This window comes from Hemitrygon akajei, chromosome 15, assembly GCF_048418815.1.
Source record: "Hemitrygon akajei chromosome 15, sHemAka1.3, whole genome shotgun sequence".
Taxonomy (NCBI): Eukaryota; Metazoa; Chordata; class Chondrichthyes; order Myliobatiformes; family Dasyatidae; genus Hemitrygon; species Hemitrygon akajei.
The window spans coordinates 70,210,730-70,223,619 of NC_133138.1; the positions used below are offsets into that span (position 1 = coordinate 70,210,730).

Sequence of the window (12,890 nt, forward strand, 5' to 3'; positions counted from 1 at the left end):
GTAAAGAGATTTGATAGGGACCAGCACAAGCTGAGAGAGTAGGAAAGGAAATAGCAGATAAAATATAATGAGGAAAAATGAGGAAGACTGTTTTCCTGGACTGAAAAATCTATGACCTGGTGCCACAATTTCAGAAAAAAAAAAGAGATGGGCTGTTTAGGACTGAGAAGAAGCAAATTGCTTTTCACTCATCAGTTGGTGAACCTTTGGAATTTTCTCTCCCAGATTGTTGTATAAGCCTAGTCCTTATGTTCATTCAAAGTAGAGATCCAAACATTTCAGAACAAGAGGACAGTGTTGTAAAATGATTTTAAGGTAGAAGAACAACTAGATAGGGCTATCTCAATTAGAGGGACCTAAACTTTATTTGTACTTTTCTATGAATATCATTGAATGGTAGAGTAGACTCAACAGGGCAACTAGTTTGTTTCTGTTCTTACAATCTTTTACATTTGATGCTCTTTCGTATGTACATATATAGTATACTATACACATATGAATATGCATACAACGTGTGTGTCTGTGTGTATGAAATAAAGTGTGACATCATGTGGTTATTGTTATTGAAGTGAGTCTGGTACCAACTCATCTATCATACATTAATATACTTAAAATAGAAAAGGTCTATCACTGGGCTTATTGAAAGGTATACTGGGTTTTGAAACTAGATCGGAATGTTATTTCACATAATTTATTGGAGGTTGGCAGAAAATTAAGTAACAAATTAGGGAAGAAATGGAGCCATGTAGCATCAATTTATTTAGGCACTACACTGTTCACAAGTCTGAACTATGCAGACATACCTCAAAGATGCATGCTTACGCTGCTGTGCTACTCTCTGATCACCCCTGACTGCGTGACTAGCCACAGAACAAACACCAGCTATAAATTCGCTGATGACACAACTGTTGTCGGCAGAGTCTCAAATGGTGGAGAGAAGGCATAGAGGAGTGTGATAGATTAGCTGATTGATCGGGCTCACAATGATGAACTTGCAATCAATGTCAGGAAGACCAAGGAATGGACTGTGGACTTCTGGGTGAGTAAGTCAAGGGATCACACATCAGTCCTCATTAAGGGGGTAGCAAGTAACAAGGCTGAGCGGTTTCAATTTCCTCAATGTCAATATCTCTGAAGATCTATTCTGGGCCCATCATATTGATGCAATTACAAAGAAGGCATGCCAGTGACTATAAGTCATTTGGAGTCTGAAGTGATTTGATCTGTCACCAAAGATGAGCAAGTTTATCCATATGTATCATGCACAGCATTCTGAAAGGTTGCCTCGTGGCCTCATACAGGGGCACCAATGCACAGGAAAGGAAGAATCTGCAGAGAATGGTGGACAGCCATTTTAGTCAAGGGGACAGCTCTCCCCACCAACATCAAGAGGTGATGCCTCAGGGAGTGGCATCCATCATAAGGCACCCCCACATCTGAGTCATACTCCCTTCTCATTTCTGCCATTAGGGAGAAGGTACAGGAGCCTGAAGACTAACATCTTAAGGTTCAACAGTAGCTTCTTTCTCACTGCCATTTTATCAGGTTATTGAACTGGCCTAAAAATTCCTAACACTATCTTGGACCATGTTCTTGAAATAATATCATTATGCTTATTTATCCAATTATCCAATCCAAGATGGCAGCGCGACGCAGCTTGCAGTGGCCACTCTGGAGCTGATTATCTGTTATTTGTGAATTCGGGTGCCGTGCGCAATCATAATCGGATGAAAATGGACGTGGGAGCACAGAGGAACATCTGGAAATCTCCCGGAAGACCTTCTTCGGTGCTGCTGCTGCTGTGAGGTCCGGGTCTCTGCTGGGAAGAACAGGCACCCAGTCCTCAGGGTCGCATTGCAAATGGCCATTGGCGGGGGCGACTTAATACGCTCGGCAGAGGATGGTGCTCAGAGAGGCTGTGCCAGAGGGGATGGTCTGAGGCTTGGAGGTTCGACGGACTCAGAGTTTGCTGCGGTCGGAGCGCTTTCAGTGTGTGCTGTGTCTCCGAGGCTGGGTTTGACGGAGCTTTCGTTGTGTGATGTGTCTGCGAGGCTGAGTTGGGCGGCGCCGTGGAAGTCCATAGCGGGGGTATTCCCTTTGCCGCCTGCGTGGAATGATGAGTCTATTGGGACCCTGAGGACTTGTGGAAACTGTGTGGTGGTTTCTTTTGAACTTACAGTCTTTTAACATCTTTGGACTATTTTTACTGTGCCCATGGATTGTTTTTTTTTTATCAATTATGCTATTGTTTGCACTGTTGTAACTATATGTTGTAACTATGTGGTTTTGTGCAGGTCTTGTAGCTTTAGTTTTTGGTCTTGTTTTGTCTGGTGGATTTGGAGCTCCTTTCCGGGGAACTCGCTAAGATGGTAGCGCGATATTAATACGCAGCAGCCTCTCCGGACTCTGGATTGGGGATTGCCAAACGTTACGTGGATTTTCTGGTGTAGTCTGTTTTGTCATATGCTTTTGTGATATCATTCTGGGGGAACGTTGTCTCATTTTTTAACTGCATTGCATTTGTGCTTTCTAAATGACAATAATCTGAATCTGAATCTGAATTTTGTCCTGCTAGTTGTGTATAACATATGTGTTACGTACCCGTGGGTATCTTGTACCTGTCATGTGCCCATGATGTAATTGAAGCTATGCTGGAGATGAGGTTATGGTCTTGTGATGGGGGAGCGACATCATTTTCCCACCAGTGAGAGGTCATGTGATAGTTTTTTTTAACCAGGTATAAAAGGAGAACCCCACCCTGTGACGTGGGCAGTCCGTGGTTGAATTTGGTAGTGACTCTATGCTGCTGCGTATTCCGATGTTATGACGCAGTTTTATTTATAAGTGGAGTTTTACTTTCTGCCTTAAGTCAAAGGTTATTGCTGGCAGTTTTGCCATAATACTGCCAGTCCAGTCATTGGAGACTGAAGATTTGAAGTTCGGGAAGATAAAGATCGAGGAAAGTTGATTTCGACGGTAAAACAGGTTCAACCTTGTTTGATTCTCATTCGGAACGAATTTGTCAGCTATGCCCATGATAACTCCTGTTCTGCCAGAAGAAGAGGGTTGGGTAAAGTTTCGCCAAAGAAAGGTCAGTGCCTTTAAGCCGTTTCAGTTTTCTTCATCGTAAATCCTTTGATCGAAGCATACTTCAACTGGGCTCAGCAGTAAATCGTAAATCCTCTCCTTTAACGGACTGTAAATCATTTCGGACTTTCGTATTACTACTACTGAGAACTGTTTTTGCACTCTCACTTTAAGAACTGTTAGAGCTGCCGTATCGAGTTGACTTCCGGTTGTTAGTTGTTTGTTTACTTTTTGGGTTTTTTTTAGCAGTGTTTAAAAAATGTTTTATTTGTTATAAAAACCCTGTTTCAATCATATATTTATTGTTGCTGGATTGTAACATATGTTAATTTAAGCTTATGTTAACTTACATTTTTCATATTTGTAATTGTGCCACTGCAGCAAAAAGTTAGTTCTCATGGCACTTAGACACTGTTCGTATACAGCATGCCTTTGACATTAAACTTGAGCATGAACTTGACTTGACAAGTGGAGCAAGTACAAAGATCTGGATGGATTGGTGGTGAGGTATGTTGTAATGTGAGGATTACTAAAAGTAAGTTAATACTAATCTGGAAGCTGTTGGTAACGAGAGGCTGGTTCTGGGTTTAAGGGGGGGTCTTACTTCCCATATGCATTGTAAATAATTCCATCACCCAGGCCGTACGAGGTACCTGAAATCCTCTGTATTGTAAATATCATTTGCCGTCCCAGATAATGATGTTCTTTTGGCCATTAAATTGTTGAGTGGTCCTTTTTAAAAATAGAAGTTACCACATATTTTTGGCGACAAGGCAAAATGGTTTTGTGGACATGTCGGCATGTTTTGAACGGGAGCTGTGAGTGGACGAGGAGCCTCGCGTTCAGATGACTACATTCGGAACTTTCGGTGAATTTGTGGAGGGAAACGAGGGCTGGCCGGAGTATGAGGAAAAGTTGGGACACTTTTTCTGTGCTAATGGAATTACTGAGGAGGCTAAGAAGCACTCTATTCTCCTAAGTGTGTGTGGGGCAAAAATTTACAAGTTGATAAGGAACTTAGCCATGCCGCGGAAACCGGGAGAAATTCCATATGACGAACTGGTCAAGCTCATGGGGAACCACCACAATCCGAAGCCTTCGGTGATAGTTCAATGGTTCAAGTTTCACAGCCATGTCCAGAAGCCAGGTCAGTCTGTGGGCGATTTTGTGGCCGAGCTTCGGCAGCTGTCGGAGCATTGCGATTTCGGAGCCGTGTTGGATGACATGCTCCGTGATAGATTGGTATGCAGTATTAATAATGACGCCGTACTATGCCACATGTTGGGGGAAATCCCACTGTTGACTTTCAAGAAAGCCCTAGAGATTGTCCAAGGCATGGAGATGGCTGCTAATAATGCTAAGGATATCCAGAAAGGAGATGGGGGTTTCGCAGTCGGTGGCAGTGAACCAAATCAGGAGGGAGACTGGTGAACAGGCAAAGCAGGTGGAATGTTTTCAGTGTGAAGGGACGCACTATGCAAATGGTTGCAAATTCAGAGGTACTGTCTGCCATGCTTGTAGCAAAAAGAGATATTTAGCTAAAAAGTGCAGGACCATAAAGGGTAAGGTTAAGCCTGGGCAGGGGAAAGCTCAACAGACTCAGGCAGCCACACACCACCTAGAAGCAGATGAGGAGGCAGCGTGTGCCTACAACATGTTTGGAGTGGAAACGGATGAGGGACCACCTGAACCATATTATGCCACAGTCACTGTCAGGGAAAAGGACATTAAGTTTGAGATTGATTCAGGGGCTACTGCATCTGTCATTAGTGAAGAGACCTACAGGAGGACATGGGTATCCAACCTGCCTCCCATCAGACCATCTAAGCTCAAACTCAGGACCTATACGGGGCAGCCCATACCTCATTTAGGGGTGTTATATGTGGATATTTCAGCCGGGGGTCAGAAGGCTGAAGCCAGGCTGGCTACAATGCGTATACAGTGGGCCCAGTCTTTTGGGCCATGATTGACTTTGCAAAATCCGGCTCAACTGGCATGAAATTAAGTATGCACACACGACAGAGGACAATCTGCAGTGGTATAGTGATGTTTTCAGGGACGAGCTGGGCACACTGAAGGGCGTGACCGTGAAACTCCATGTCGACCTTGAGGCCACACCACGTTTGTTTAAGCCCAGGTCGGCGCCCTATGCCATGAAAGGCAGTCGAGGAGGAGCTGGAATGTTTACAGGGTCTGGGCATCATTGAGCACTCCAGTTTTCAAGGTGGGCGGCTCCCATTGATCCAGTTTTGAAGGCAGATAAAACAGTGAGGATATGTGGGGACTACAAGGTTACGGTGAATCAGGTCTCTAAGCTGGATGAGTACCCATTGCCACGGGTGGATGACCTGTTTGCGACCCTTTCAGGGGGTAAGCTGTTCACAAAGCTGGACATGAGCCATGCCTACCAGCAGCTGCTGCTTGACGAGGATTCAAAGGAGTATGTCACTATCAATACGCACAGGGATTATTCAAATACAATCGCCTGGTGTTTGGAGTGGCGTCTAGCCCCGCCATTTTCCAAAGGACAATGGACTCTTTGCTGCAGGGGATTCTGCATGTAGCAGTGTATCTTGATGATATTTTGATCATGGAGGGACAGCATCTGGCTAACTTAGAACAGGTGCTGAAGAGGCTCTCAGATGCAGGGCTGCGATTGAAATACAGAAAATGTGTGTTCCTGACTTTGAGTGTGACCTACCTGGGACACAAGATTACAGCTGAGGGGTTTTGCCCAGTGGAGGGCAAAGTGAGAGCTATCAAGGAGGCCCCAAGCCCCAAGAACGTCACTGAACTCAGTTCATTTTTGGGCATGGTGAATTATTATGGTAAATTTCTTCCGGATCCCACTTTATAAGCTGCTTCACAATGACACTAAGTGGGAGTGAGGTGAAAAGCAGGAGGAAGCTTTCAAGGCAGTGAAAGAACTCCGCCACTCAGCAAAGCTACTTGTCCACTATGACCCAGACAAGGAGATCATCATTTCATGCGACGCTTTGCCCTATGGAGTCGGGACAGTTCTCTCACATGTAATGGAGAGCCGTTCAGAGAAGCCGATTGGTTTTGCTTCACACACCCTCACAGCTGCGGAGAAGGGATATTCACAGCTAGACAAGGAAGGTCTGGCCATTGTTTTTGTGGTCAAATGCTTTCATCAGTACCTCTATGGACTTGTATTCACAATTTATACGGACCATAAACCACTGATGAGCCTTTTCAGGGAGACCAGATACATCCCACCGCTAGCCAGGATACAGCATTGGGCTCTCACATTGTCAGCCTACCAGTATACTATCGTGTACAGAGCGGGTGGGGATAATGCAAACGCCGATGCGCTGAGTCGACTCCCTTTACCTGAGACGCCTGTTACTACATATGTGCCTCCAGAGACTGTGTTTTCATTGGAGAGGCTGTCCGAGACACCTGTAAAGGCAACCTAGATCAAGCAATGGACAGAGAGGGACCCAGTCCTGTCTCAAGTCAAGACTTTCCTTTTACAAGGTTGCCCCAGAGTCGTGGAAGGAGAGGAAGTGAGGCCTTATGCCAAACGCAAGACCGAACTGAGTCTGCAGGATGGCTGCATTTTCTGAGGGGCGAGGGTCATCGTGCCTCCCCCTGGCCATTCACAGATTGTGGAAGAAATTCATGAGACTCACCCAGGGGTGACTCGAATGAAAAGCCTTGCAAGATCCTACATCTGGTGGCCAAGAATGGATCAGGATCTGGAGAACAAGGTAAAATCATGTATGGAATGTCAGACCAATCAGAACATGCCACCACCAGCTCCTTTGCACCCATGGGAGGCCAGTCTACCCCTGGTCTAGGCTACATTTGGACTTTGCTGACCCCTTTATGGGGCAGATGTTTCTTGTAATGGTGAATGTGCACTCCAAATGGATTGAAGCTCACATCATGAGCAACATCACAGCCCCCTCCACCACAGACAAACTCAGTCCATGGGTTTGCAGTCCACGGGTTGCCTGACACTCTGGTCACTGATAATGGCCGGACGTTCACCAGTGAGCTGTTCAGTGAGTTCATGCAGCAGAATAGCTTTCGTCACATTCGGACGGCCCCTTTCCACCCAGCCTCAAATGGATTCCCCAGTCAGTGAAGGAAGGCCTGAAGTGGATGACAGGGGACTCTCTTAGTACCTGGCTTTCACGTTTCCTGTTTAAATACTGCCTCACGCCACAGTCTACGACTGCAGAGATGCTGATGGGGCGTTGGCCTAAGTCAAGATTGGACCTGCTGCGCCCAGCATAAAAGCAAAAGCGGGGGCATATTATAGAGCAAAAAGAAGTGGAAAATTAGGAAGCTTTTAAAAACCAGCAGAAGGCAACAAGAAACCACAAGGAGAGAAAGGGTGAAATATGATGGTAAGCTAGCTAAAAATAATAAAGAGAGTTCCAAAAGCTTTTTCAGATATATAAAAAGTAAAAGAGAGTTCAGAGTGGATAATGGGCCACTGGAAAATGACACTAGAAAGGTAGCAATTTGTGACAAAGAAATGAGAGAAGAATGGAATAAGTATTTTGTGGCAATTTTCACTGTGGAAGGCACTAACAATATGGCAGAAGGCCGAGAGTGTCAGGGAGTAGAAGTGAGTGCCGTTGCTATTACTAAGGAGAAGGTTCTTGGGAAGCAGAAAGGTCTGATGGTAGATAAGCCACCTGAGCCAGATGGAGTTCAGCCCAGGGTTCTGAAAGAGGTAGCTCAAGAGATTGTGGGGGCATTAGTAATAAGCTTTCAAGAACTGTTAGGTTCTGGAATGGTTGCAGAGGTCTAAAAAATGATGCAAATGAAGCTGAATGAAGATATCCCCTTTGATTCAAGAGCCTGATCGTTGAAGGGAAATAACTGTTCCTGAACCTGATGGTGTGAGTCCTGAGGCTCCTGTACCTTCTTCCTGATAGCAAGAAGGCAGTGTGACCTGGATGAGGGGATCCCTGATAATGGATACTGCTTTCCTGTGACAAGTCTCCATTTAATTGTGCTGAGTGGAGGGGAGAGTTTTACCTGTGATGGATTGCAGGAATTTCCATTCAAGGGTATTGGTTTTTTTCATACCAGGTTGTGAAACAGCCAGTCAATATGTTCCCTACAACACATCTATAGAAGTTAAACAAAGTTTTAGTTGTCATTCCGAATGCTCACAATCTCCTAAGGAAGTAAAGGCACTGCTGGGCTTTCTTTGTAATTGCACTTATGTGCTGACCCCAGGACAAGTCTTCTGAAATGATAACACCAAGGAATTTAAAGTTGATGATCCTCTCCACCTCTGATGCTCTGACGAGGACTGGCTCGTAATCCTCTGGTTTCCTACTCCTGCAGTCAATAATCAGCTCCTTAGTCTTGCTGACACTGATTGTTGTTGTGGCACCACTCAGACAGATTTTCAATCTCTCTCCTCTACGCTGATTTGTCACCACTTTGTCTTGGCCAACTACAGTGGTGTCATCAAAAAATTTGAGTATGTCTTTGGAGCTGTGCTTAGCGATACAATCATAATTGTGAAGGGCAGCCGGCTAAGCATACAGCCTTGTGGAGCATCTATGCTGACTGAGTTCGTGAAGGAGATGTTGTTACCAATCCAATCTGACTAGGCTCTGCAAGTGAGGAAATCGAAGATCCAATTGCACAAGGAGGTATTGAGGCCAATGTTTTGAAGCTCATTAGTTTTGAGGTAATTATGGTATTGAATGCCAAGCTGTAGTCGATAAAAAGCATCCTGATGTATACTGTACACTTTTGCTGTCCAGATGTTCCAGGGCTGAAGGAGGAGCCAATGAAGTGGCATCTGCTGTGGACCAGTTGCACCAGGAGGCAATTTGGAGCTGATCCAAGTCACTTATCAGGTAAGAGTTGAAATGGTTCATCACCAGCCTCTCAAAAAACTTCATCACTGTGGATGTAAATGCTACTGAAAGATTGTCATTGAGGCAGGTTACCACATTTAGGTACTGGAATAAAAGAAGTTTGCTTAAAGCAGGTGGATATCTCAGTGAACACTGCAGCTAGTTGATCAGCACAGATCTTTAGTACTTGGCCAGGTACACTGATTGGGCCGGGCAATTTGACACTCCTGAAGGCTCCTTGTACATTGGCCTCAGAGATTGAAATCTTAGAATTATCGGGGGCTATGGGAGTTTGTGATAGTTCCTCCATGTTTTGATTATCAAAATGAGCATAGAAGCCATTGAGCTCATCTGGAAGTGATCTGCTGCTGTCAACCATATTGCTTGTTTTTATTTTCTAAGAGTCAAGTCCTGCAACCTTCATTGATTCAAGTTTAGTCTGGAATTGCCACTTTGCCTGTGTGATGATTTTCTAGAGATCATACCTGGACCTCTTGTAACTTTCTTGGTCACCAGACTTGAAAGCCCCTGATTTGGCCCTCAGCTGATTGTGGATCTCATGGTTCATTTAGGCCTTCTGGTTGGGGAACATTCTGAACGATTGTGTGGAGAAACACTCATCTACAACCATTTTTATGAAATCCATGACAACCATGGTGTATTCATTTTGATCCATGAATGAGCCCTTGAACACGACCCAGTCCACTGACTCAAAGCAACCCTGCAGCAGCTCCTCTCCTTCCTAAGACCACCTCCCAAGACCTAATCTCTGGAGCTTTGCTATTTAAGCTCTGCCTGAATGTGAATTGCAGAAGCTCTGGGCATGGAACAGTAGGCATTACTTATGTTAGTATAATGGTGGTCTAATGTATGAGATCACTGGTGCTACAGATTATATGCTGATGGTAATTGGACAAGGATTTTTTCAAACATGTCCGGTAAAGTATCCAACTGTGATTTGAAATGCATCAGGATGGACTGTTTCTTGTTTAGAGACAGAATCACGTAGTGTTTCAAGCGCTTGATTATAGTTGGCCACTAGTTGTATGTAAACTGTGGTCAGGATTGTGGAGGAGAACTCCTTTGGTAAATAGAACAGATATCATTTGTTAGTTGTCCAAGTTGAGGGAACTGAAGTTCGACAAAACTGCCACAGAGAGTTTATCATGAAACATACACCTCCACTTTTTTTCCTTTTCTGAATCAGCAGTTTGGTTGATCCTGTGAATTGAGAAAGTTTGAGTCTGATGTGCTGGGAGTAAGCATGTCTCGGTTACATATAGAACACACCAATCACTCTGACACTCAATTCTGTTCTCCAGTGAATGCACATTTGCTAACAACTTGCCTGGGCAGAGGGGGGTCTCATTCCTCTGTGTATCAGCCTGGCTTGAAGTTCCACCCTCTTGCCTCGCATACAACCATCGTGTTGAACCTTCATCCGTTTAAAGGTGCCATATGTGCTTGCTTGAGAGTTAAGTCCACTGGGTCCTTCAGAAGATCATGCAATCTGTAGCTAATTAAGCCTATTTAAAAGGACAGTGGTTAAAGGGGAATTACGTGCTGCAGATTGCTGTGAGAGTCATTCAAAAGAGGTATATTTGGAAGTATTGTGTACAGCACGCAGAATGTCACCGTGGTTCACCAGTGCCATCTTGCAGAAGAGTGGGTGTCAGTTATTCGGAGACTTCTTCAAGCTGGTCTGTTTGAAATCCCCTGCAATGAGAGGGAAGGCATCAGAGGGGACTGTTCTGTGATGACTGTTCACTGTGCTCAGCTCATCCAGTGCTTGCCTGACAATGGCTAGTGGAAGAATGTACACTGCTATCAGGACGATGGTGCAAAACTCCTCAGCAGATAAAATGGATGACATTTGACCGCTAGATATTCCAGTTCCATTGAGCAGTACTGAAGCAGAACTGTCACGTCTATGTACCCCAATGAGTTAATCATGAAGCATACTCTACCTCCTCTACCTTTAAAAGACTCAGATATTCAGCCTTTGCACTGAATGGTGAATCCCTTGGGCTGAAGTGCTGTGTACGAAATGGCTGGGATGAGTCATGTTTCCATAAAGCTAAGTACACAGCAGTCCCTGATGTCCCTATCGTACTGCAATCTTGCTTTCAGGTTTTCAGTGTTATTTTCCAGAGACAGTATGTTCGCCTGTAGGATAGTCTAAGGCTACTGAATTTTAATCACACCTCCAGACCAGCATGCATTCTCGCTTCCTTTTTTTTAAAGGGGAACTGCACTCACGATCTGAATCTGACATCTAGAATCCGCCAGTTTTGAGGATTGATAGGTTTTTAAACATCTTAAAATAATGTTGCTTTCTCAAGTATCCATGGTTGTGACTGTGGATGCCAGCTGCACTGTTCCTGAATGGGAGTATTTGATGATTCCTTTTGGAGCTGCACATAAAGACTCACCATCTTGAAACTACATGAGGTTCATGAAATAATGGAAGTAAAAATCCTTAGAAATATGCATGGCTCCTTTATATCGCTTTGTGTAGGTTCAGTGTGTTCAACAAGTGCTTCAGAACTTTGTTCGTCAGTATTTTATTTAAATGTTTTTAAAATATTCTTTTAATATTGGAAATACTTTCAATTGCATCTTTGTTGAATTTAACTGTCTGAATTTGGCTGGAGAGTTAGAGAAAGAAAATGCTGGGCCTCAGGTGTATGTCTTTGACTGTTTCTCTCCCAGATACCTTGTGACCTATTGATCTTTTCTGTTTATGTTCAGATTTCCAGCATCTTCGACCAGCCTCTCGCTTGCTGCTGCCAGAAGGTGACTGTCTGTGATGGTTTCCCTCTACCCCTTTCACTTGCTGCCCCAGGAGGGAGATCCCTGCATTCAATGGGCTCTCTCTCCCTTGATTCTGTCAGAGGAAGGTTCTGGAGTACGGCATCTTTGGCCAACGCTGTTTGTGGATTGACCCCTGTCAATCACACTATGATGTGTTTCTGGTTGCACCTTTCTTCTGTTTGCTGTTTTTGGGTGATTTCGATTGGCGCAGCCTGCAGGTCACATACAATACAGTCCTAGATTGAACTGAAATGAGCTGAATTGAATATCCCTAGACTCTTTTGATTTTATATTCTGTGTTTTCTCGCTTTTTTTGCTGCTTGTGTGATTTTTTTTTACATAATGTGGAGGGGGGGGGTTGGTGTTGATATTTTACTTCAAATGGGTTCTATGGTTTTCTTCGTTTAGTGGCTGTCAGTGGGAAGACAAATCTCAGGCTTGTATGCTGCATACATACTTTGATAATAAATGTACTTTAAGTCTTTGAATCTTTGATTTTCTACCTTCAATGCTCAGAGAGCACACTTACACCTGGGTCAGAGCATTGTGCACGTTTTTTTTATTTGCCCAAGATATACAGGGGTTTGTATACAGGTATATTCACCGCTGCTGGTGAGTTCATCTCTTGCTGATGTGAGAGCATATTGCTGGGTCATTCTCAACAGAAACTCATTATGTGAAGCTCCCTGAGGGAAGGTATGTTGTGTGCTTTGCTTTCAAACCATATCATCAACAATGCTAGGCAAGAGCTATGACCTGGCCAGCTACAGTACAACTCTAATAATCTGCTACCCAATTATTCAAAAATCCCTATCATTTGCCACCTGGCTCACTAAGTGTTCTTTCCTGCACTCCCTTTGAACTCACCAGGACCCTATTTCGCACACTATATTTCAATAGACTAAGGCCGCTTTTCCAGCATCTTTATAAATTTATGGTCCCTCGTGTTCTGCACATCTTTCACATGCAGTAACACCTGTTTTTCAAACACCCTTTAACTTCACCAGGACATTATTTCTTGTTCCCTTTACACACACTTGGACTCCGTTTTCCATGCTCCCTGTAAATTTGACAGATTCACAGGAAATTTAAATATTCTACTTGAACACCTAAAAAGAGTGTTAAATGTGT

At 44.1% G+C, this 12,890-nt stretch overlaps 1 long non-coding RNA gene across 1 annotated transcript; it reads left to right on the forward strand.

Annotated features, from left to right (window-relative positions):
- The first annotated feature begins 2,954 nt into the window (after window positions 1-2,954).
- LOC140739609 (uncharacterized) lies at window positions 2,955-11,799 on the forward strand. The gene is made up of 3 exons (XR_012101687.1): window positions 2,955-3,091; window positions 8,850-8,945; window positions 11,697-11,799. It is a non-coding gene; the product is annotated as an uncharacterized lncRNA (long non-coding RNA).
- Window positions 11,800-12,890: the final 1,091 nt, after the last annotated feature.